Genomic DNA, 20,947 nt, shown 5'->3' with positions numbered 1-20,947 from the left:
TGAGATTTTAAACAAATAAATATATATAGCTATTTTGAATACAAGTTTTGTATTAAGTATTTTAATACAGTTTTACCAAGTGTGATATTTGAGAAATAATGCTTATAACAAGCTTATGATATTTTAAAGTGCATATTTGGTTAAAAGCATTGTTTTGAGTGTTTTATTATGGTTTAATCCATACAGTGTTCGTTTTTAAGAATATGAATTTTATATGATGCATTTTGAATATTTAAACTATAGATATAGTTATTTTGAGTATAAGTACTTTATGTGGTTGATAATTGCTTACTGAGATTTCTGTCTCACCTTTTTAAATGTTTTAATGTTTTTAGGTGAGAAAGTGCAGGATAGAGAGAAGGTTACCGACCGATTAGGCGAGGATCGGAAGTAGTTGCTTATTGTTAGAATTATTATTAGAACTTTAGTATTTAACTGTAATATGATGAAGTTGGTAAATATGTTGAGGTTTTAATGTAATAGAAATACAGATTTTTTTAGAATATACATTTAAGAGGAATACCTAGAAAAGTGATATTTATGATATTTGGAGACTATTAAGTGTTGATTGTGATCTTTCTATTTTCACGCCCGATGCCGATTGAGGTCGTTTAGGGTCGGGTGTGACATGTTTTCTCAATGTTACTACACACAAATTCAACCTCCCCCATGTTCTCACATACAAGCATCCCTTCCTCCTTATCCACAAATGAATCTAAATCCTCCTCCACAATTTCATTATCAATAAATTCACAAGAAGAATCTAAATCCACTTCATCATCACAAACAACATCACCAACATCCAATTTCTTCCTAACAATAGGACTATCCATAACTTCAACATTAGAAATTGGAAGTTTGGGATTTACCTTTACCATGTGTGATGGAGAAAAGGTTGGTGATGGATCTTTAGGAGGAACTTCTATGGTGGATTGGGAATCATTTCGGTCTCCTTGATTGCGACTCTCCAAAGATGCCACAAACTTCCTCGTTAGCTCGTTGATCACCCGAAAATCCTCCCTAGAACTCGCTTGATACCTTCTCACCATGGCTTTGAGATTTTCCAACCCCTTGTTGAAGGTTTCTTCATATCTTGGAGATGAATTTGGTTGAACCATAGTCGAAAGAAGTCTCCGTTAAGGAAAACGATCGGCTTTGATACCAACTGATACAGATCGGTTTCGGGACGTGTTAGTTTTAATCGTAAACTAATAAAGATATTTCTTCTCAAGCTAAACTTGAAGGAGTTAATCCCAATTTATGGACTAAATCCATAGGAATAATGAAATCCCCATTGTTGAAGGTGAAAACCTTAACAAACTTCACAAGGAAGAAGATATAATATTGATTGATAAAAAGTTAGAGATTACAATGGAAAGAGATGTATTTATATCATGTCAAAAACCTAGTTGCCAAATTACATAAAAGGGCAAATTACATAACTAATTAAAATATAAAGATAAAGGGTAAATTGGGTTAATGGTAAAGGGGTGGCATGATTGTAAATAGTGAGTGGCATGGGTTGTAAATAAGAAGTGGCAGTATTATAAATAAGGAGTGGTCCATAGCATGAAGAACTTGGGGAGGAAGTATTCTTCGGATGAGGCACGCCCCGCGTATATCTTCTCACGCCACGCGTGAGTGCATCTCTAGACTTGAAGGTTCTCGAAGGTGGTCTTCACGCTCCGCGCCCTTGGGTGTACGCCCCGTGTATATGCCCTCCTGGAACTGGTTCTCCCCGAAGGCTCGATCCACGCTCCGCGTGGAATGCCCTAGTGATCTCCCTTCCGCGTGGTTTTCTTCCTTTCTCTCGGCTTCAGATTCACGCTCCGCATGTTCTATCTTACGCCTCGCGTATGAGTGCAGATGCCCTCATCATAAACGCAAAAACACCATATTCTGTTTGATTCTAGCCGTGTTACAACATTTTTTATGGTAAAAAAACCATTCTAAAATAATAAACATGCATGTTAACATCAAATATATCACATATACATCTAGCATGGTAAAACCGTTTCAACATAGATTTAGATCAACACCGACAGAACATGGGTTACCTCTCGTAGTGTAGAACAATTGAATAGGAAAGATACAAATCATTTCGAATTATCAATCCACAATACTACACTAAGAAAACATACAAGAAGTTGCGATTGATCCACGAACTAAGAATGTGTACCGAGAGAGGGGGCATGCCTCTTGAGGAGAAGGCAGCCAAGAGTTTTCTATGATTCTGATTATGTTAAGTTATGGTTATATGTGGGATAATATTCTCTTTATATGTCACTTATTAGAATTAAACTAAATTTTAATAGAACCCTACTTGGCTCATTCCTATTGCAGACTCAATTAATTAATTCCTACAATATTTATAGTATGTACATCAACCTTTATTATACTTATAAAAGTAAATACAAGACAAATTGTATCATTAATTTCAGTTAGTTTTTATTTAAAATTTTCAATTAATATTAAAATTTAATTATTATCAACTTAAAATAATTTAAAATAATTTATTTCTTTTTATCTATAAATTTTATTAAAGATAAAAAAATTCACACTTACAATTTTATAACTTTATATCTAATTTTATAATTTTTAAATATTTTTCATTCATGTTTAGAGTTATATAAAAATTAATAAATGAATTATTATTATTATTTTAATCATAAATGAATTATTATATATTAGAAAAACTAGAATTATGTGAAAAAGAAAAGAAACTAAAAATAAAAATGTAATAATTAAGTATTTTATGATTATAAAATAGGATAAATGATAGTTTTATCATTTTCTATTTAATTTAATTTTATCATTAATTTCAAAAAAAAAAAACAAAATAAAAATGAAAAGATGATGAAAACAAAAACATTATAAGATAGTTTTACGTAAATTTGTAGTTCCTCTTAATTAATAGTAGACCAGTTACTCTTAACAAACAATTGTAGCAATACCAAGACAAAAGGCATCATTAGAGATGATGCGAGAGCGAGAGAAGGCGAGTGAGAGCGAGAGGGTGTGGGATCGGTCCAGGGAGAGGGAGAGGCCGGCGTTTGGAGGCGGGGCGACGCGGTTGGGGGTGGTGAGGCCGGATCTGCCGGTTGAGGTTGTCCGCGGGGTGGATCTGGGTGCGGAAGGGGAGAGGGAGACGGGAGGCAGGGGGCCGGCTGGGATGGGGAGTTGCAGGATTTACGGATCTGATCCAGGGGATGAGGGGGAGGCGAGGCGAGGGAATAGGGAGGGAGAAGGGCTGGGCGGCCAGCGTGGTTTGGCTAGGCGGGGGGATCAGATGGGGGGAAAGGATAGCGACCTGGGCGGGCGTGGATTGGAGGCGGGTGGTGTGAGGGGTGTCTCAGAGGAAGGTTTGGGCGGTAGGCAGGACCGCGAGGGTTTCGGCCAGGGGGTGGTAAGCCGGAGGGTGGAGGGTCCGGGGTTGGTTGCGGTATCTGGTGCGGATGGGGATTTTCGTGTCACTTTGGCTAAGAAGTCTGTCTTAGGCATGTCTGTTTCAAAAACGATGGCTAATTCTGAGGGGAATGAGACAATTAAAAATAATTGCAATCTAGGATTAAGGAAAAATTGATGGAAAGACACGGTGATGGGAGTTGTCACGGAAGAGCCATTAATTTTAAATGATAGCCTGATGGATGGTGACTTGGATGAGGTGTTTTTTGATTCGGACGTGGAAGATGGGGAACAGGACGATCCTCTATGTCCTGTGATTCGGCTCTCTTCGGCTGATAACGTAACCTTCGAGCTAATTGGAAATTGTCCTTAATTGTGACGGTGCTTGGTAGAAGAATTAGTTTTAACTATTTTGCCCAGAGAATCCAGGCACAGTGGGCTAAAAAAGGGAAAGTTAGTATCACTGACTTGGAAAATGATTATTATGTAATTAAATTTACCCAGGCCGAAGATTACAATGTTGTGATTAATGGGGGCCCTTATATTATCTCTAATCATGTTCTTGCCTTAAGGCCTTGGGTCCCTAATTTTAATCCGCATGATTGTTCGGTGAATAGAATTCTGACTTGGGTGAGATTCCCGGGTCTTCGAATTGAATACTTGTTAAGCCCAAAATATACCTAAAATATCATCAATAATTACATCAATATTGCTACGAATTTATGCTATTTATAACTGTTTAGAAAGCTTTTACTCTCGAATATGTTTCTTTCTTGTAAGCTACATAAATATTTGGTAAAATCCAAATAGAAACGAAAAGAGCTCAAAAACAGAAGAAAAACCCTACAAAAGGAGTCGAAGACGACAGAAATTAATAACGCCAAATCAAGGACGAGAACAAAAGTCGAAGAAGTGAAAAACGTTCCGTGCCGCGACCGCGGCCCCCAAATTCTCGGTCGCGACACGCGTTCTTTAGCTTCTCATTCCCTTCGTTCGAAGACCAATTGATGCTCCCCCATTCTCGGTACGAGCAGGAGTCTGTAGGAGCCAAGTTGCACACTTTCGTTTTCGACGAAACGTGATCGTTCGGGTGGATAAAGACGTCCTTTCACAACGGACACGATCCTTCACAACGGACACGACACTTCAATCAAGACTCTTCAACATCTATAAATAAAGAGTTGATGGAGAGTTGAAGATATGCAGAAGAAAGAGATTAGTATAGAATTTATGCAGAAATTCCGAGTCAAGTGATTCAGAAGTTAGATTTCGATTCTGTAAAAAAAGCAATATGTTGTACACACATTGTTTATTCAATAATAACAAGTTCAGTAGCATTTAGACATTGTTCCAATTTAGTTTTCATTTTGGTAGTAGACCGACCAAGTCTCTATTACGAAGATTCAACGAGAAGATTGAGTAGAGGATCCGCCCCTGAGCCTGACAAACTCTAACGAAACCCAAGGAAAGGATTGACAACCCGTTCACTTGCAAGTCGTCGAATGTTTCCATGCTCCATGTTCTCTGTAAACTTGTATCAATTTATATTTCATCTAATAAAGTCCGTTCTATTCGATAGATTTTTATGCAGCACTTTGGTAAAGGATCCGAAGTGGATGCTAGTGTTTTCATTAAAACGTATTTAATTCAAAATCTTTACAAGGAAACTTTGTTGAACACTTAGGCAAATTATTATCTCGAAAGAGTTTTAATTTGATTAAGGGCAATTATCCCGGATAGGGTTTTGTCATGTTCAAAGCCTAATAATTAGAGGTTCCGTCATTTATTTCAACTTTATAATTCATACAAAGTTTAAAGTTGTTTTCTTTGCTTAATGCAAACAAACAATTGTTTACTTTTCTAAAAAGTACTAAACGTTCATGTCTCGAAAATTCATTCTTAAATCAGAATATTTTCTAACATTTTCATACTCTAATCTAATTCTTATTCTAGGAATTTCAAAACCAAAACCGATTAAACGATTTTCCATATTATAAACCTTAAAAATAAATTTAACCGATTATAAATAAGTTTTGTTTGAAAAAATGTTCCATGTGGGATCGATATGTTTTATTACTACAAGCGTATACCGTGCACTTGTGGAAATCGCTCAACAAGTTTTTGGCGCCATTTTCGACAAAATTTTAAAGTTTTCGTGTTTTATTTCGAATCTAGGTTTATTCATACTTATTTTAATTTTTTTTCGTAATTTAATAATTTTCAATTACTAATATATTTATTCTTCAAATTCTGTTTTGTAGGTAGTTTCGGTTCGTGCAAGATTTCAAGTTCATGCGCAGTTCTCGAAGTTCAGGCATACCACCAAAACTACTAGACCCAGAAATTGAAAGGACACTTAAGAAGAACAAAAACAACAACAAAAACAAAAACAAAAATAAAAACAAGAACAAAAACAAAACCCCAGTAAAGACAAATACCGAATCTGGTAAAATGGCAGACCCACCAACACTTATGGATTACGCTAGGCCAGGTGTGGCCGGTGTGACCAATAGTATCGTTAGAACCAGAATCACCGCAAATCAATTTGAAATTAAGCCAGCGTTGCTTAATATGTTGCAAAATAATGTAACATTTTATGGGTTAACTAACGAAAATCCTAACACCCATTTAACAAATTTCCTTGAAATTTGTGACACTTTTAAAATCCCATATGTGACTGCAGAAGCAATCAAACTTCGCCTTTTTCCTTTCACTTTGAAGGATAGGGCTAAAGAATGGTTAACTTCTATGCCAGCCGCAACTTTTGCCACTTGGGAACAATTAGCCCAAGCGTTTTTATCAAAATTTTTTCCTTTAGCAAAAACCGCAAGAGTCATTAAAGAGTTGACATCTTTTTCTCAAAATGATAATGAAACTCTTTATGAGGCTTGGAAACGTTTTAAAGAACTTCAACGTTTATGCCCACACCACCAATTGCCCGCTGAACTTTTAATGCAAACATTTTATAATGGACTAAATCCTACAACTAGAGGTTCATTGGACCTATGTCTGGAGGGTTATTCATGAAGAAAACATTTGCCCAAGCAAGAGAACTTTTGGAGGAAATGGCAATCAACTGCTGTATGTGGCCCGCGGAACGTGGACACGTACCAATAGTGAAACCATCATCCTTAGCAACATCATCAGTTAAAGGTATAGTGAATCTTGATCCAATAGCGATGTTGCAAGCCCAATTTTCTGCCTTATCGCACAAAATTGATAGGTTTATGGCACCGTGTGATCCTAATGGTAACCCAATCCAAACGGATGTGGATTACGAAGGTATGAGTGAAATTGAACAGGTAAATTTTGTCCAAGGGCAAAACCAAAATAATAACCCTTATTCCAATACATATAATCCTGGATGGAGAAATCATCCTAACTTTAACTGGAGAGATAATAATATGATAACATTGTGATATTATCCCAAGGATCAAAAGGGATATTTGCTTAAAGAGCGCCACGTGTTGGTCGCTTGATACGGGAATTCCGCGGCGTATCGAAGTAAAGAGATCCGACGGGCGGATCACCTAGAACTCGCTAAGAGAGACCCGCTAGCGAACCTGTGAGGCGGATCTCCATAAGCTCTCAATCCGCCATGAGAACGGCTGAGCCGACCTTGTAATAAAGACCATTAATGAGCTATCAATTAGCTAACCGCCAACTTAAGGGTAACCAGTAACCGCCATTAATGGGGCATTAATGGAGACTTTCTAGTTACTGAGAGTTACAACTTCATGACTATATATAGCCTATGTCTCAGGCTATCAAGGTACACATTCACTTACCCTTTGTCAATTCAGTTTGCTCTCTTGTTCTTCCTTACTGACTTTGGCATCGGAGCTTCCCCCCGTCGAACCCAACGACGCCCCCACAGGGACGGAAGCTAATCGGAATTTCTCCACTAGTCATCAATTGGTGCGGTGATCGTGGAATCCTTAATCAAATAAAGGGTTTTTCGTTCACTTTAAAAAGACATGGCAAATGGGGAACCGAACCCCACATCGGGAGTAGAAACACCATTAGTAACACCATCGAGCCAACCTGTAACTAGTGCTGGACGCGCTAATTCAAATGCTCCCATAACACAAGCTGAAAGTAGTATGCCCCCGGATGCATTCATCAACATGTGTGCAGAAGCAATAGGAGAGAAGTTTGGCTCTGAGACAGGTAATCGCCTACGGTCATTCATGACCATTCCTCCGTTTTGGAGCATGGCGCCCACATCTACGATATCTTCTTGGCGGATCTGAAAGCCAAGGGATAAATCTAGGCGGATCAGGTATCCCAAGGCGACCACGGTCGAATCTCTCCTTGGGTGGATCAGAAGGGCGAAAACACAAAAAGCGTAGAAAAGAGAAAAGTAGGCGGTCCGAATCACCTTCGCCTCGGAGACCGAGATCCTCCCGCAAGGGTAGATCACTGATAGGGGTCAAAAACCCCTATCTTTGGGTACGGTTTTAGAACGGTTTTTAGCGTTATTTAGTTAATAAGCGAGCAATTCTCGCATTTAAATGCTTTTGTGTGAGTTAGTTAGAAATTGGAAATGTTTTATTTACTTTTCGTTGTTTAGGCTCGTTTTATGATCAATTTAGGCAAATACGGCCAAAATGGCATGCATATTATAATTCCGTTATCTTTTGAAGCTAATTGATCCGTCAAAAGTCGCACCAAACGAAGCGTTTGCTCAAAATAAGCGATTGGCGGGTCAATTTAGCCTTTGGACTAATGTTGTTTGGAGTTTATGTGCGTGTGCAGGTTAAAACATGATCAATTGCAGGCAAAAATCGTGTCTCGAGGACCCCCGGCAGTCGCTCGGCGAATTGAGCATCGGTGAGCAGCCCAGGCGTTGCTCGACGCGCAGCCCGGGCACTGCCCAGGCGCTGCTCAGGCACTGCCCAGGCGCTGCCCAGGCACTGCTCCTGCTCGCCGAGCAGGCTGTGCCTGCTCGCGACGAGTAGTGCCTGCTCACCGAGCAGCTCACCCTGCTCGGCGAGCAGACCCGCGGGAATTGGTCAAAAAGACCAATTCCACCCCCACGACGCCACGATGGACCCCACGACTTCCTACCTGCATAAGGACACGAAATAGGTCAAGAAAAGGGCCCGAGCCGCGCCTATAAATAGGATTTTTCCAATGTAATTAGCATCTTTCATTATTTGTAAATTACTTTAGCTTTCCCCTTGAATTTCCTCTCCATCTCCTCCATCTTCTTCGACCTCCATTGAAGCTCCTTCAAAGCTGTTCTCGAGGAATATTCAAGGTCCGTCCTTAAGACCTAGGAAGCCGATTGCAGAGTAGACAGGTTCCTTAAAAGGGATTTTCGTATCTCCTTTTACTTTACTTTGTTTGTACTCTTTGATACAATCTATGAATCCTAGGCTAATTGTATCCTGTGACATTACTCTTCATCTTTAATAATACTTTAGCTCTTATTTTGTTCTATGCTTATTGATTTAATCTTTGTCTTACACTTTATTCAATTGGTTTAACTCATTCAAAAGCCCCAAAATCGAGTAGGCACATATTGTGAGCTGAATCTGACCTAGTCAGAGCCTAGGAGATTGACGACCTCTTAGTTGATTAAGCCCAAATTGCTGAGCCTTAGACCTAGTTTCGGCCTTACAAGGGAATCACGCACTAGGAACTTCAGGAGGGTAAGTAGGGTTAATCGCTTTGAATACAAGTGACTTAGATTAGGTTTTTAATCAATAGACCTAATAACCTAACTTCATTATTATCGTTCATACCATGTTCCTTCGGGTAATTGCATTAGTGAAAGATCAATTAGGAGTAGTTTAACTTAGTTAGGAGTAGTTTAACTTAATTAGGCGTAGAATAACTTAGATAGAACTAGTATAACTTAGCTAGGAGTAGCGTAATTCAACCTAGGAGTAGATTAACTTAAGCGAGCAATTCTCGTATTTAAATGCTTTTGTATGAGTTAGTTAGGAATAGGAAACGTTCTATTTCCTTTTCGTCATTTAGGCTCGTTTTATGATCAATTTAGGCAAATACGGCCGAAATAGCATGCATAATAGAATTTCGTTATCTTTTGAAGCTAATTGGTCCGTCAAAAGTCGCACCAAACGAAGCGTTTGCTTAAAATGAGCAATTGACGGATCAATTTGGCTTTTGGACTAATGTTTTCCGGAGTTTTTATGCGTGTGCAGGTGTAAGTTCGGACGAAAAAGGGCATGGAACTCATCAAGCTTGAATCGAGCACGCTTCGGGCGAAAACGCTCGGCGAGCAGGGCCCCACGGGCCATTTCTGCTCGCCGAGCAGGCCCCAGAGGCCTGCTCGGCGAGCAGGGGGCTGCTCGGCGCGAGCAGCCCTGCTCGCTGAGCAGCCTTCCCTGCTCGGCGAGCAGCCCTGTGGGAATTGGTCAAAAAGACCAATTCCGCCCCCACGAAGCCACGTTCGGCCCCACGTCTTCCTACACCAACAAGGACACGAAAATAGGTCAAAACGAGGCCCGAGATGCGTCTATAAATAGGATTTTTCCATTGTAATTTAAATATCTTTTACTTTTGTAATTAGCTTAGCTTCCACCTTGAGAAATCCTCTCCACCTCCTCCATATCCTTCAAACCTCCATTGAAGATACCTTCGAAGCTCCGTTCACCGAGGATTACTCAAGCTCAATCCTTAAATCCTAGAAAGACTCCTGCATTGGTAGACAGGTTCCCTGAAAGGGATTTTTCTTCTTTTATATTCTGTCTAGCCTCTGATACATGCTATGAATTCTAGGTTTATTGTAACTTCGTGACAATACATTCATCTTTGATATATAATATAGTTTTTGTTCATTCAATTATTTTGATGTTTTAATCTTTGTCTCACGCTTTGTCTGATTGGTTTAACTCATTCGATAATCCCAAAATTAGGTTGGCACATATTGCGAGCTGAATCTGACCTAGTCAGTGCCTATAGGATTGACGACCCTATAGAAGATTAAGCCCAAATTACTGAGCCTTAGAGCTAGTTTCGGCCTTACAAGGGAATCACGAACTAGGGACTTTAGGAGGATAGGTCGGGTTAATCGCCTTGGACACAAGCGACTTAGTTTCAATTCAATTGCTTAAACATTCTATCATTGTTATCATCGTATTCCTTCATGTTCATTCAGTTAATTGCTTTGGTAAAAGATCAATTAGGGGTAGAGTAACTTAGTTAGGGTTAGAATAACTTAGCTAGAATTAGATAACTTAGTTAGAATTAGATAACTTAGCTAGGATTAGCATAATTCAACCTAGGAGTAGATTAATTAAACAAACCAAACTCAAAACCCCCTAAGCCTAGATAACATCCGAGATCGAGTAGCTTGATACTTGCAGAAATAAATCCTGTGGACGATAACCTGGACTTAAACCAGAAATTTATTACTTGATAACGACGGGGTACACTTATCCCTTAGTGAGGATTCTCCGGAATCCGCATCAAGTTTTTGGCGCCGTTGCCGGGGATTTATTTCTTCTGCAATATCGAACCAAAGGTCGACTTGTTAGTTTAGGCATTCTTTGTGAATATTCTTTGTTAATATCATTTATACTTATATATATAAATACTTGTTGATATACTATTACTTAAATTCGATCGTTCTTCCAACGATTATGGACAACAGAGCGTCGAACCCGTCCATGAACGATCTTAACACAAAAATGGACTTCCTTGTGGCCTCATACAACCAAAATAACCAACCAAGGATACCATTCTGCGAGAGATGCGGCCAGAATCACCCCGGTAGGGTATCCCACATCAACTATTACGTACCTAGAGGTGAGAATGTAAGTTATTTGGGTAATCGTCAAAGGTATAATTCTGAACCCTCAACTTACAACTACTACGATCAGGAGCATACACGATATCCACCGGCGCCCTACATGGCGCCCATGGATACCCTTCCATGTCCTCATTCTAACTCTGATTTTTATGGCAGGCAAACAGAGTACTCAGAAGGAATAATGACTCTCCTAAAAGAGATATCCGTCCGACTGGCAGCCAACGAGGAGGCATGCAGGACCCTGAGTAACCAGCTCGCCACAATCAGACAAGAAGAAAGGGAATGTCACGAGGCGTTCCTCTTGCAAGAAGAGGAGGTTCAAGCCATCGCCCTAAGGAGCGGCAAGGAAGTGGACACACTCGTGGCACCTCCATCGCAAATGTCTCCGTCACCTCAGGTAAGTAGGGAACCGGAAGTGGTAAGCAACCCCGGTCCCGCATCTGAAACCTCAGCTTCTGAAATAGCTGTAGAAAAAGTGGTTAGGCCTTATGCACCAAAACTGCCATTCCCTCAGGAGCAGAAAAAGGCCAACCTAGATAAGAAATTTGCCCGGTTCTCGGAAATCCTTAGTAGATTAGAAATAAACATTCCATTAATGGAAGCACTAGAGGAGATGTCGAACTATGCAAAATTTCTTAAAGACATGTTGTCGAAAAAGAAGAAGTTTGGGGAAAATGAGATAGTGGCTTTAACAGAACAATGCTCGGCCATAATCACCCATAAATTACCCCCCAAGCTTAAAGATCAAGGGAGCTTTACCATCCCGTGTAGGATAGGCAACATGCACATAGATAGGGCATTATGCGATTTAGGAGCAAGTATTAATCTTATGCCTCTATCAATTTTCAGGAAATTGGGGCTCGGAGAACCTAAACCAACAAACATGACACTGCAGCTAGCGGATAGGTCAATTGCACGGCCTAGAGGCATAGTTGAAGATGTATTGGTAAAGGTGGACAAACTGATCTTCCCGGTCGATTTTGTGGTCCTCGACATGGAAGAAGATGACTCCGTCCCCATTCTTCTTGGGAGACCGTTTCTTGCAACCGGTAGGACACTAATAGACGTCCATGGAGGTAAATTGGTCCTAAGGGTGCAGGACGAAGAGGTAACATTTAACGTTTATGAGTCCATGAAATTTCCTCAAGAACGCTCCAAAAGTTGCAACTTTGTGGATGCACTAATAAATGAATGTGTTGAGGAAGTTGACCTTGATATAAGAAATGCCTCTTTAGAACTCGGTCTAGGTGGTGAGGAATGTGAAAACTCGAGTGAGCCATTTGAAGATCTCCCACCTGAAAAATGTTATTGGGTTAAGGGTAGAAAAGAGGACCTTGATCGTGAGATCAAACCTAAGCCTAAGACCTCGTTAGAGGAACCTCCAAATTTGGAGCTTAAACCCTTACCCAACAACCTGAAATATGTTTTTCTTCAACCTCCCACAGATTTACCCGTTATTATTTCTTCTTTGTTGACAGTTGAACAGGAAGAAAAATTGGTGGAGGTGCTGATGGAACATAAAGGGGCCTTTGGATGGTCAATCCACGACATCAAAGGCATCGACCCCAAAATCTGCACGCATAGAATTTTCCTTGAGGAGGAGATCAAGCCATCTGCCCAGCCTCAACGACGGCTCAACCCTAACATGAAAGAGGTGGTAAAAGTCGAGGTTATAAAACTCCTCGACGCAGGTATCATCTTTCCGATTTCTGATAGCCAATGGGTAAGCCCAGTTCAATGCGTGCCCAAAAAAGGGGGAACAACGGTAATGGAAAATGAAAAAGGAGAATTAATCCCAACTAGAAAGGTTACGGGTTGGCGTGTATGCATAGATTATAGGAAATTAAACGAGGCCACCCGTAAAGACCACTTTCCCTTACCATTTATTGATCAAATGTTGGAACGGTTGGCAGGGCACGAATTTTTCTATACTTTAGATGGGCTATCCGGCTATATGCAAATTCCTGTGGACCCTTTGGATCAAGAGAAAACCACATTCACTTGCCCCTATGGGACTTTTGCATATAGGCGGATGCCTTTCGGACTATGTAATGCCCCTGCCACATTCCAACGTTGTATGATGGCTATGTTTTCTGACATGGTCGAGGAGTTCCTAGAAATCTTCATGGATGATTTTAATGTTGTAGGACCTACTTTCGACCAGTGTCTTGAAAACCTGGACCGAGTCTTAGAACGTTGTGAAGACAAGAACTTGGCACTTAATTGGGAAAAGTGCCAGTTCATGGTCCAAAATTGTATAGTATTAGGACACAAGGTGTCAGGGAAGGGGATCGAGGTCGATCCGGCAAAAATTGAGGTAATTGAAAAACTGCCACCTCCTACCAATGTGAAATTGGTTAGGAGATTTTTAGGACATGCGGGGTTTTATAGACGGTTTATAAAAGACTTTTCAAAAATCACTAAACCCCTCACTCAATTATTACTGAAAGATGCTGATTTTAATTTCAATGAAGAATGTATGTTTGCATTTAAATTACTGAAAAAGAAATTAATTGAAGCACCCGTTATGGTGAGTCCGGATTGGTCCCTTCCCTTTGAGTTAATGTGCGATGCCAGTGATCTGGCTGTAGGAGCCTGTCTTGGGCAGAGGGTAGATAAACTTTTTCGCCCAATCTTCTATGCTAGCAAAACCTTAAATGATGCACAGCAGAATTATTCAATAACTGAAAAGGAATTGTTAGCCGTAGTGTTTGCCTTTGACAAATTTAGATCTTATTTGGTGCTGTCTAAGGTAATTGTTTTTACTGACCATGCAGCCTTGAGATATCTGATGAGCAAGCAGGATGCAAAACCTAGGCTGATCCGTTGGATCTTACTACTCCAAGAATTTGACATCGAGATCAGAGACAAGAAAGGGGTGGAAAACGTGATAGCGGACCACCTATCCAGGTTAGAGTCAGATCAACAATCCTTAGAGCACGAGGCAATCAAGGAGGTATTCCTGGATGAAACGTTATATTCGGTAAAAACTCTCCCCTGGTTTGCAGACATCGCGAACTACAAAGTCGGTAACATTCTTCCTCTTGATTTAGATGCAAACAAAAGACGTAAGTTTTTGTTTGAAAGCAAACAATATTTTTGGGAAGAACCTTACTTATTTCGATTCTGCACCGATGGCATGATTAGGAGATGTATACCTGAGGAGGAGGTAGAATCAGTGATTAATATATGCCACTCTAGGGAACCAGGCGGCCACTTTGGGGTAGATAGGACAGTAGCAAAAATCCTCCAAAGCGGGCTTTGGTGGCCACAAATGCATAGTGATGTCAATAGTTATATTAAATATTGTGATGCATGTCAGAGAGCAGGGAATATTTCTAGGAGGAATGAGATGCTTCAACAAGGCATACTCGTCTGTGAGCTATTTGATGTTTGGGGCATAGACTTTATGGGACCTTTCCCTATGTCACACACCAACCAATACATTCTTGTCGCGGTTGATTATGTCTCTAAATGGGTAGAGGCCGAAGCCTTACCCACAAACGATGCTCGAGTAGTGATAAAATTCCTGAAAAAGTATATCTTTACCAGATTTGGCACCCCCGGACTATCATTAGTGATGGGGGATCCTATTTCTGCAATAAGCAGTTTGATACGTTGTTCCAAAAGTATGGCGTAGCCCATAGGGTCGCAACACCTTACCATCCTCAGACAAGTGGTCAGGTAGAAGTGTCAAACAGAGAGCTAAAACGCATTCTTGAGAAAACGGTGGGAAATGCTAGGAAAGATTGGAGTCTTAAACTGGACGATGCTCTTTGGGCATACCGGACAGCATTCAAGACTCCCATAGGAATGTCCCCCTACCGTTTAGTTTTCGGGAAATCTTGTCACTTGCCTGTTGAATTAGAGCACAAAGCTTATTGGGCGCTGAAATTTCTAAACTTTGACCCTAAACTTTCAGGTGACCTACGGTTAACACAACTGCATGAACTAGATGAGCTCCGATATAACTCTTACGAGAATGCCAAATTGTATAAAGAACGAACCAAGAGGGTGCATGATTAAAAAGTACAGCGGAAAACCTTCCAAAAAGGCGACCAAGTGCTGCTTTACAATTCCCGATTGAGATTCTTCCCTGGCAAGCTCAAGAGTAGATGGTATGGACCATTCTCAGTTCTTGATGCACATCCCTCCGGTATGGTTGAGATTATGTTGAATGATGGAACCACCCAGAAAGTAAATGGACATCGACTCAAACTTTATCTCGGTAAAGACACATCGGGTGTCCAAATCCTCCGTCTTCAAGATGATCAGTAAGTTGTCTTCTCCACCCTAAGGTGCTGTTTGATAAAACTGAAAATTAAGTGCTGAAAAAATAAGTACTGAATTTTAAGTGCTGAATATTTTAAGTGTTGAAAATATTAAATGATTTAGTTTTAAAAAAAGTATAAGTTGATAATGTTTAACTTAAAATGATAAGTTAAATATTTTGACTTATCAAAATAAGTGGTTTTTAACTTAATTAACTAATTTAAGTGGTGGAAAAGCAACCGTTATCAAACGCACTTAAATTAAATAAGTGCTTAACATTTTAATTTAAACAATTAAGTGCTTTATCAAACAAGGCCTAACTCTTTACACTCGTACTTCATGATTTGTGATGCAATGTTGGAACTTATTGCATATTTTAGTGTGAGGAGGAGGGGTAGACAAACTTACAAAAATTGTATAAATTTTAAATTTTTGTTGCGTCGTGTCTAGTTTAGTTTAGCGTTTTTTAGGTTTTGTTTATGTTTTTGCATGTTTTAGGACCTAAAACCGTGAACCTCCTTCGAATCTAAACTTCGTTATTTGTCTTTGAGGGCTGAGAACCGAATCTAAAATTGCATGACAACTAGTTTAGGCATAGGACACAACTCTTGTATCTGTAAAAGCATGAGCTACAGTTTGCATTTAGACCCTACTTTTGAAGAAATGCTAAAATCATTACTTAGGTAGATAACTTAAGAATTGAAGGCATGTGATATTAAACTTGAGTTTGGGGAAAACTAGTAAACACAAAATTGAAACCCAAAGAATTGTGAGCTGAATTTGAGCCTAAGAGCGAACATCAAAAAGCTCTTTTTCTTGACATTTTTGTGTGAATGCTTTGACTTGTGGAAGATTACAGATTTTGCACCTAATACTGTGTTGAACCTACATGCAATGATTTGAGATGATAAACGATGAATCAGCCTCATTAGAATTAATCCTTTTCTTTACCTTATTTTTTCTTTTTCATCCACTCTAGGAAGCCCCTTTGAGCCGACATTTTTATAGTTTGTAGATTTTTCTTTCGTTCTAACCCGTTTTTGCAAACCACAACTTGGTTCGCTATTTAACCTTTGTTTTTGCAAAGCTCGAAATTGAGCCTTTGCTTTCTTCTAGCGCTTTACCTTTGTTTATGGCATTTCAGTAGCAAGCCAAAAGGCTAAGAAGTGAATGAGCATCACTACCCCAAAAAGAAAAAGAGAAAAACAGAAACAAAAAAAGAAAAGAAAAGAGACGAACAAAAGGGGAAAAACTTCATTCCCCAGTTCCTAAAAATAAAAAACGTCTCAAGAAAACATCCCAAAAGAAAAAATAAAATAAGGGATGAATAAAAAGCTCAGTCACTTCGTATTTGCTAAAGCCATTTTAACTTTGTTTTTGTAGCGCTAGAGCTTTTAACCCTTGTTGTACCTTTAACCCTCTAACCACATTACAACCCCAATTAGAGGCTGTTTTTGATGTCATCGGAGTCATATAGCATAGTAGAGGAACTCGGATGAACGTGCAAAATCAACGTAATCCTAAGCAAGAACATAAGCCGAGAGTAAACACTTTAGCCACCAAAATTGTGTGAATGAGTGAACTACCTATGGTGAGGTGTTTTACTTAGCGATCCCCTTAAACTCGTTTAATTGAACATGTGTCCATTTGCTTAAAACTATGACCCATGATAATTGAAATGCGGCTTTTGGATATCGTGTCTCTACTTTGTATTTCCGAATGCATGTAATTACAGATGCTCGAAGTTGTGTCAAGCACTTAGTCAAACCGGGAGGTTTTCTAGCTTGCTTGTGATGGCGGGTTTAGTTTTTAGTTTACTTGGGGACAAGTAAAGTTTTAAGTGCGAGGAGGTTTGATAGGGGTCAAAAACCCCTATCTTTGGGTACGGTTTTAGGACGGGTTTTAGAGTTATTTGGTTAATAAGCGAGAAATTCTCGCATTTAAATGCTTTTGTATGAGTTAGTTAGGAATTGGAAACGTTCTATTTACTTTTCGTCGTTTAGGCTCGTTTTATGATCAATTTAGGCAAATACGACCGAAATAGCATGCATAATAGAATTCCGTTATCTTTTGAAGCTAATTGGTCCGTCAAAAGTCGCACCAAACGAAGCGTTTGCTTAAAATGAGCGATTGACGGATCAATTTGGCTTTTGGACTAATGTTTTCTGGAGTTTTTATGCGTGTTCAGGTGTAAGTTCGGACGAAAAAGGGCATGAAACTCATCAAGCTTGAATCGAGCACGCTTCGGGCGAAAACGCTCGGCGAGCAGGGCCCCACGGGCCATTTCTGCTCGCCGAGCAGGCCCCTGGTGGCCTGCTCGGCGAGGAGCTGTTAGACGAGGTGCCGCGGCCTAATCTCCCGGGCGGACCGGGGGGTGGACAACCTCATGGCGACGTAAGCGGTGATTGGCACCGAAAGCAACCAATCGTGGAATCAAGCTGCTCGGCAGGACCGGAGCTCGGAGATATGGAAGAGTCGCCACCCACGAATGGGAAAATGAACACCGATCCCTTGCGGGAGACCGGTGTGGGTTTGGGAAACTTAGGTACGAGCCGAGAAGGCTAGCTCCTTTCCGGAGAAAGGCTACTAGGCACCCCGACATCGCCCGGTTATGAACCACCGGCCTCCTACTCAGCATGTTAGGCGATAACGGACTAATCGTATACTTCTTTAAGTTTAAAATTCATTTGAAACCCTTTTCTTTCTTTTTTCAGAAACCGTTTTGAGCATATATTATTGGAAAGCCATACTAGTAAAGAATCACCCATTTATGTTATACATACACAGAGAAGGGGGAGAAAGAAGTGATTTATTTACAACTTCATTTACATGTCACGCTGTGTGTTTATTCTACACTAACTTATTTTCCCCAAAACGAGTTTATTTACATGGTTCGTACCTTAATCACCGTTGGAACGATTTAGGTGCGTTTTAAAACCCCGTTTGATGAAGTTTTACCCGAATCGCCGTTGGAACGACTCGAGTGTTTGAAAACGTTAGGATAAGAACCTTTTAATGAGAAAACGTGGTTAAACATACAAGTCAATATCATGTTGTACAAATCATTTAAGAAAACGATTCAAAACTCTATTATTCACAAAAGAAACAACTTTAATTACAATGTCCGCTTAATCCGCCGTTGGAACGGACTAAGGTTTTAAAACGTGGTGTTTTGAGAAACGATTTTGAAATGTCAAGAAAACTCTATTTATTGAGATTAAGAACCTCTAAAAATTCATTAGTTTAAATAATTAAATTGAAAACTCCTTTGTGACTTATTTTCCCATTTTCTTTAATGAATCTTTACTTGTCATAATTAAAATAATAAACCATTGAATCACAAGTCATTCCCAAATAAAGCCCATTTGAAATAGGGACCCATAAATGGTCCAAAAGAATAAAAGAAATAATATAAACATATATATATATATATATATACATTTCAATCAAAAAGAGAATATGAAATAAAAGTTAATGGAAAAAGATTATATTATACATATATGAAAATACTAAACATAACACATTTATACTTTAAACATTTGAAAATAGTAACTAAAACTCTTAAATAAGAAAATAACATTTATCCCCAAAATAGTTTTTCTTAATAATAATTGATATAGCCCCAAATATCCCAAAACTATATATATACATAACTAATATAGTTTTAAATGTCAAAATAATATATATTCACCCCAATATCTACTAATTATCCCCCAAAATGCCCAAGTAAATAACATTTAAAATAAAATCTAATATAACTCAAATGAATGAAAAAGAGAATATATATATATATACATATACTTATAATTAAAAATAGAATGAAAGTGATATAAAAATATCCTAAATAATTATACATACTAAATGTCTAAAATAATTTGAAAACATATATTACATAACTATACATATATGTATAAAGGATTAAAAGCTTGAAAGTTAAGAAAAATGGATTAAAATGACATTTTTTACATTCTGGCAGATTTACCGACGGAAAATCCATCGGTAAACAGCAGTTAGTGACAGAAACGGCAAATTACAGCAGCACTCCAATTATTTCCAGATTTATTCAAAAGCTTTAAATTAAATCTAATTCAATCGTTTTGGATTTTCGAACTACCAAAAATGGATCATAGTCAATAACGGAAATTTCTAAAACGACGTTTTTATTTTAAAACGTTATTTAGAAGTTCTTTTAATTAAAACTTATAATTACAACGTTTTCAATACCCGAACTACCTTTTTATCGGATCACGGTTCGTATTGGGATATCAAAACGAGGTTTTTTATTTTAAAACAAAACCGAATTTTATTCAACACGAGACGAGAATTAAATAAATACGCTAATTAAATAAAACGTGATAAAATAAATGAATAACTAAATAAATAAAAACTATAACATAAAAAATAAATAGAAGAAGAAAATAAATTAAATAAAATAAAAGAGTCTAGTCCTCGGATAATACCTTAAATTCGGTATCTGACAGTTGAAGCCGATTGATTCCACGAGTCGTGATTTTCCGTTTTTTTGTGTTTTTTTAGTAAAAATTTAACTTTGGAAAATTTGGGAAAAAAATATTTTCTCCAAAAAATTGACTTTCTCTCTCTAAAAATGTTTAGAGTGAGAAAGCTCCAAAAATTTCCCTCCACCTCAAATGCATGGGGATCCGTGCCTTTTATAGGCAAACGGATCCCCGGAAAAATGGGCGACGCCCGAGTAAAATCGGGCGTCGCCCAAGGGGGTTGGGCGGCCGCCCATGGCATGTTGGGCGGCCGCCCAACCCTCCGTTGGGCGGCCGCCCAACATTTGTTGGGCGATCGCCCAACAATTGTTGGGCGGCCGCCCAACAGCGTTGGGCGAGCGCCCAACGCAAGGTTGGGCGCTCGCCCAACGGCCGTCGGGGCACGTCTCGCGCCGTCGGGCGCGCACGTCCCACGGCCGTCGAGCTCGCGTTCCATGCCGTCGGGCGTCCACGCGTCGTGGCCGCCGAACGTGCGTTCCGCGCTGCCGGGCGCACACGCCTCGTGGCCGACGAGCATGCGTTCCGCGCCGCCGGGCCCGTGCATCGCTCGGATGCCGAGCACGTGCCATTCGTGGTTGGATGCGTGCGTCCGACGGACGTCGAGCGCGCGCTTTGCGTTGTCGAGCGAGCGTCCGACTGTCGTCAAACGTGCACCGGCCGCCGCTAAGCACTCGCATCATGCCGCTAAGTATTCGCGAGCCATCCGATCAACAACAGCGACCCGTCGTAACTCTTTCTTCTTTATTATGTACTTATTATTCTTTATATATTTTTTGTTTTTCAAAACTTCCGGAATCAATTGTTTCAACCGTCTTGTTTTCAGGTTTTCGTCACAGGTCCTCCGACTCGGTGTCTACAGTTGCCCCTACTTTTCTATTTTGACAGTGATGTGTGTGTTTTGAAAACGTTTTTTGCTAACGTAACACATGCAATGTAAAACATATAAAAGTAAAAGACACGTAAAGAGTAG

At 39.6% G+C, this 20,947-nt stretch overlaps 1 non-coding gene across 1 annotated transcript; it reads right to left on the bottom strand.

Annotated features, from left to right (window-relative positions):
- Positions 1-6,234: 6,234 nt before the first annotated feature.
- LOC136204361 (small nucleolar RNA R71) lies at positions 6,235-6,341 on the bottom strand. The gene has a single exon (XR_010675204.1). It is a non-coding gene; the product is annotated as a small nucleolar RNA R71 (small nucleolar RNA).
- Between the last annotated feature and the right edge of the window lie 14,606 nt (positions 6,342-20,947).

Source organism: Euphorbia lathyris, chromosome 8, assembly GCF_963576675.1.
Source record: "Euphorbia lathyris chromosome 8, ddEupLath1.1, whole genome shotgun sequence".
NCBI classification, from domain to species: Eukaryota; Viridiplantae; Streptophyta; class Magnoliopsida; order Malpighiales; family Euphorbiaceae; genus Euphorbia; species Euphorbia lathyris.
The sequence above is the reverse complement of the archived record's forward strand: the minus strand, read 5'-3'. Positions and strand labels throughout refer to the sequence as shown.